The sequence below is a fragment of the Etheostoma cragini genome, chromosome 9, assembly GCF_013103735.1.
Source record: "Etheostoma cragini isolate CJK2018 chromosome 9, CSU_Ecrag_1.0, whole genome shotgun sequence".
NCBI classification, from domain to species: domain Eukaryota; kingdom Metazoa; phylum Chordata; class Actinopteri; order Perciformes; family Percidae; genus Etheostoma; species Etheostoma cragini.
The window spans coordinates 9,795,413-9,801,567 of NC_048415.1; the positions used below are offsets into that span (position 1 = coordinate 9,795,413).

General features: G+C 39.2%; 1 long non-coding RNA gene across 1 annotated transcript in view; it reads right to left on the reverse strand.

The window, feature by feature from the left end:
- LOC117950702 overlaps positions 1 to 5,193 on the reverse strand; it is a 15,126-nt gene extending 9,933 nt beyond the window's left edge. Inside the window, exon 1 of the long non-coding RNA XR_004657972.1 lies at positions 5,182 to 5,193. This is a non-coding gene — a long non-coding RNA (uncharacterized LOC117950702). The remainder of the gene's footprint in view (positions 1 to 5,181) is intronic.
- Between the last annotated feature and the right edge of the window lie 962 nt (positions 5,194 to 6,155).

Below are 6,155 nucleotides of genomic sequence, written 5' to 3' on the forward strand. Positions count from 1 at the left end.
GAGATTTATGTCTCTGGCTTTCTCCATGGACCAAGGGTCCAAAGCTCATGTTGCCTTCTGTCTCTGACCCACACAAGTCAGTGTAAGTCCTCATCTGGAACTATTAATGTTTCCACAAACAGGGCTGAAGCTTTAATCAAATGCATGCTACCCTTCATGCTGTCGACCTCTCTCACACAGAGCCGTCACAGCAGGGTAGGTAGGTCAATCGCTTCTGCCACCACTGTTTCCTCTGAGCAGCATTTCCACAGCACTGGGATGGCTATTAAAGCGATTTGAATCAGTGCTGGCAGAATGGACGTTTCTTGCCTCTTGCCTTGATAACCCACAATGCAAGGATTAATGTGTGAGGGTAAGGGTGTTCTTAAGTTTGGGACAAAACACAAGTGACTGGAGGGTCAGAGGTTCAATTCCACAGAGAGACCAGGAAAATCTGGTCAGGGAACAAATGATTAACAATCACCACTTTTTTTTTAGGAAACAGTGGAGATAAAAAGCAGAGCACTCATAGGCCACACCTGCTCATGTAGACCAGTGTTACAGGACTGCGGTTGCACTAGTCATATCCAACATGATTGTGTTTTTGCAAAAAATAAAACAGCACCGTTGCTGAAACTGAGCATGTGTTGTCACATTGGATAATTAGAAAAACTGGGTAAACTGTTCCAAGTGTATTAGAACAGCTGAACTCATGCTGTACAGTGTGACTTTGATATAACAGCTTTGAAAGCTGATTTGACCAGAGACTTGTCTAACAAAACCCTGCCTGAACCCCTGTAGCTATAAATGAACCTGTGATTGATAACTTTGGAGGTTGGTATAGAGGCCAAAATGCATTACTATAAATGGTTGTTAATATGTTTATTATTGTATAACACTGCTTTGCTATGTCCTAAAAGCTGCATACGGTAAAAGTGGTCATTTAATTTTACCATGTGATATTTATATAATCAAAGATCTGATATTGTCTGGTAATTGCTGTCCAAATGATTATGATTAATGATGATTTAATTAAATGTCAAGGGTGTTGATATTTCAAAGAGCCAGTTGCTTCGGACAGACTAAAACAAAGCCAACGAGCCTTAATGCAACACATTTGAAGTGTGAAAAAAACACTTACAACTGAACGCCTGCAGAGGCAAAGTGCTCAGTAAGTTTTACATGCAGTAGGTCCAGGGAACCGTTAGGGGCTCTTGAGCATGAAAACACTGGTCACAATGGCACTTTAGGCAGAGAAAGAAGAGAATAGATTTTACGGTAAAAACATTTATTTAGTCAAGCATACAATTGATAATTGCTTTCTCTCCATGAAATCCAACACTACTTTCTATGTAGAGTTGGAATATCGAAGGTTTGTGGTGAAACATTGTGAATACTTGAGAAATGGCCATGTTGATGAGAAAAATAGTCAATAGGTATTTAATGTTTGGGTCAGGGTTGGTTTTGGCATAAGGGTTAGGTTTAAAGGTAGTTAGACGTATGACTGAATGAAGTCCTCTGAATCTGCCCATCTGCACATCTATCTATCTTCCTCTCTGTTCCCTTTTGGTTTCACCTCTAGGGTGAATCCATTTTAGGATAGCCTCCCCGGTCACACATATTGATATGCAAATTTGTATTATTATTATTATTACAGTATTACGTCTCAGTTTGAAAGGTACAGTGCTTTATCTGCAGAGTTGATGAGCATAAAGGTAAAAGGTTGGATCACTAGGCCCATCATTTATTGTTCAAAAAGACATGGACATGTAATTATTGTATCTAAAATATACTATACAGAAATGTCTGCCAGTGTCAACCCATATTTATCCAGGTAACAGCTCTATACTATATGGAAACAACTTTTTGAGAGGTCTTGTTTTAAAGGAACACATGACCTTAATTGTGATCCCTGTGCCACAGATGCTTTGCAATAAACATGGTCCCAAACATGGACTAATGATTGGTTCCAAGAATGAGTTGTGTGGTGGCCAGGTCGGCTCAGTGGTAGAGCGGGCGCACATGTGCTGAGAGGTTTATGCTGTCCAGGACCTGTGACGATTTCCTGTATGTCTTCCCCTTTCTCCCCTAGCTGTCCTGTTAAAAATTTAAGGCGGAAAAGCCCAAATAATAATCTTCAAAAAGAATGGTTTGTGTTCATTTATTTTCTTCTGAACATGGATAGAAGTAAGAAGCTTGTGCAGTATTTTACAGTACTTGAACAATAATACTACCCTTTGATCTTTTTAGGAGGCCCTACTGTAGCTCAATAAACCAGAGGATGTGGGAGCGTATTATCAAATTCCTTCTGATAAAGCCACCCTTATGACTAAAACAATAACATGGCACATTTCTGTCTTCCTTTTATTAGACTACTCGTTATAGTTGCCTACATTATCAAGTATTGTAAACTACAACAAAACTTTCTCTTGCCACCTTCCACAGTGAGAACAGAAGTCATTTAGTGTCTTGATAAGCTGAACCTGGGTATCTGAATGTATTTCTCCGGACACACTATGTCACTCTGATGCTCTATTTATCCATTTCTAATATACACAGGATATAGTATCCTGCAAAGGTTCTGATATTATTGTCACAAGGCCAATGTCAAGTAGCAAATGTTCCGACACTGGCAACAAGATTTTGTATTTTGAATCAAACTTATCAGCATTCTTTAACAATAATTTTATATCCATATTGTATCCATATTATATCCATCCTTCCTCATCCTCGTATCCGGTATCGGGTCGCGAGGACAGCAGCTCCAGCAGGGGACCCCAAACCTCCCTTTCCCTAACCACTTCCGACTGGGGGATACCGAGGTGTTCCCAGGCCAGGTTGGAGATATAATCCCTCCACCTAGTCCTGAGTCTTCCCTGAGGCCTCCTCCCAGCTGGACGTGCCCGGAACACCTCCCTAAGGAGGCGCCCAAGAGGCATCAATCACTTATTTCTGATCCTCAAACAAGTATGCTTTCATCAAAAAGGCACCCAGAGTTTATCGTAAATTAATTCTTTTTTTATCTATCACATTCAGCTTAAGTAATCATCTCCATGACATGTTTACATACTACTAAATCCAGAGTTGAACTTTATAAGGTGAATATATGCAAATGATGAAAAATATGACTCTCTCATTAATAAAATCATACTTGTTACATACGTTTTTCTCCATCCTCAATTTTTTCCTGCTTTCAGTGCCCTGCACAAGACTGGATTTTTAGACCTTTTTTTGGGAGTAACCTGGCAACTTTTTCTGTCTCAGCGTAGCCTTATAGACCTTGATACAATGCCTCTGTGCCATTCTTAAGTGTGGCATCACTCATCGCCTAGCTATCTGTGTAGGAGCGCTTGCTGTGAAACACCAGCGTCATTTAATTTCACGACTGAACAGATGCTGATACTGACTCTTAAGCTGCAGTATAGCAATGTAGATCTAGATAAGACTTCGCCACATGATCGGGTGCAGTATTATACCACACAGATGCTTGCTAATCTCACCTGTCGCAGTTAAGGTTCCATTTATTATCATGGCTTCCATTGCCTCTTTTCTCCCCTGCTGAAGTGAAGGATCTAACACTTATTCATGTCTTTTCACACCCAATTAACTAATGGAGGCCAAATATGCCCTGTTGACCGTACAATGCTACCCTGAGATATTTCCTACCTCACTGTCGCATGACAAGAATAGAACTGTTGCCAACTGCAGTTACCCTGGCAATCCTTACCAACACACAGTAAACACCTCCACTGCTTTCTGTGCAGAACAAATCACCAACAATGCAATCATATCATCTTTCTATTCCAAAGCAAAATACTGCAAATGCACACTAAACATCATGTTATTAACAAAATGCACCAAACATCTACATTATTGTAACTGCCCACTAAACCTTATTATAGCACAGAAACAGTGTTTGTGAAGTCGGTTCCGTTAAGATGTGAAAATGCAGGTTCTATTGAATTTCATGTAACTTTTACATAGCCCAAAATTATAAATAATTTCATTATAGAAAACTGGTCATTATCTTCTTTATACTCTACACTTCTCTATATTTCCACACCATGTTTCTGCAAACATACAGTAAGCCATTGGTTTACTTTGTCTGTAATCCTTTGTATTCATACCCTATAACTGCAAACACAACGTACACCCATAAACACACGGTACATCTGTGCATAATCCATCCCTGACAATACAAGCACGCTCTGTTTACATCAGCCATTGCTTTGCTGATTTTTGAACAAACAATACCTAAGTTGATTACAATGAAAAGGCATGTTCTTTTTCATATCAATTTAAAAGAATTATAAAGTACGGAATTGACCCAGATCAAACGTAGCTTTTTTTTTGTGCCGTCGTCCGTAATCACACACAGACACGCACACATGCAACACCCCCCTTCTCCTGTCATTTCCTATTATTAGATCACTTACAGTGGGTTACTTCAGACAGATGGGGTTGACGCCTTAGATCTGTGTTGTTAACCCTTCCTGATTTATCTTAATAAAGTTAACGGCCTATTTTGTGCCGGCATTATTTAGTGTGTGGGGGTGGTGCAAGCTCTTTAGTACCACTGGTGCCAGGTAAATATGATTTAGGGAAACTGCACAGAGAAGACAGAGCCATCTGTATTCCCAATGTGCCTCACATACAGTATGAGTGAGCTATGCACAGAGCAGGAACGTAATGCCTTTTCCACTGCCTTTTGTCCGATCAGCTGTTTTCACGTGTGGACAAACGAGGCAGATATAACAAAGGCCTGTTTTCACTTGTGTGTGTGTGTGTGTGTGTGTGTGTGTCTGTGTGTGTGTATGTGTGTATGTGTGTATGTGTGTGTGTGTGTGTGTGTTGGGAGGGTTGTAAGTGCACCTTTCATCAGTGGAGATGATTCAGCTATCCCATGAACTCATGTTAAGATTGAGTTGACCACAGCATGCCGGAACTGTTTGCCTGTCATATGATTTGCATACTTAAATACATTTCTTGAAAATAATTATTTTGAAAGTTCAGCCAATTTGGTAATTTCTAAAAATAACTTCACAAACTGTGAAAATAATGAAACCTTGATAAATATACAGAAAGTATTTAAATGTATTGCAATTAATAGAAACAATTGAGTGGCATAGGTGTGAATTAGATTGTTTCAATTCCCTAGTTCTTGTTTCATTGTTTTGTACAATCTAGAATAGTAGGCACCACAAAAATTGTTCTTTGCACAGTTAAGTACACAGTGCATTGCTACTATGTACAGAAATGCAATGCTAGTTTTTCCTTGATGAAAATGTTTTACAGTCATAGATTTACTCAATTAATGTAAGGTTTAAGACCCTTGGTAGGCTAGGTATAGCCTTAAAATGTGGGATTTCAACACAAGCAATGAGGTACATTCGGAGGCAGATGACGGCTTTGAAGGTTAAATGAAACACATATAACCAATAACTGTTGTATGAAGAATGAGTAGAAAAATAAGGGCATTAACAATTCCCGCAAATTGTCTGGGTTGTTTTACCTTAATTCTGCCCGATTATTAGAAAGCCCAGCAGTGATTTAAACACAGTATAACCTTTTCCTCTCTTTAATTGGATAAAACAGTCAAGAATAAAATGGTATATCCAAAGTTATTCCTTGGAAAAGTCACTTCCCTCTCTAAGCATTCGTAAGAAGAAAAAGAGAGATAAAGCAAGGGACTCCCGTCTCTCTCCAAGGACGAAATTACCTGATGTGACATTGGTCTGTGATTCTGCAGGCATTCTACAGGCATAACCTTTACATAATCTGTTTTTTGTTTGTTAATTGTCTCCATTCTGCATCAATCTTTCAGCCTGCCACTCTTTTGAATCTCAGGCTCAAGGAACCGAGTCCGCAAAATCGCGAAGACTACTCTTCAGATTGTTTTTTGTAGCTCTTGAAATGACAAACACCCACACATTGGTATGCACTGAAGCAAACAATTGAAAAGAACTTCAATTATTTAATTCATGTTAGCCTGTCTAATGCCACTGCTGAGTGCAATAGAATTGATTACCCTATTAAACATGTTTATCAAGACACCCCATTGCTGACAACCCAAGTCACAAATTTGTCTGTAATGGCCTGAGAACTTAAATCCACTTTTACAATAGCACTGAATAATGGGAGAATTAAATGAGCAGAAAACAGAGTGGCTTCTTAGA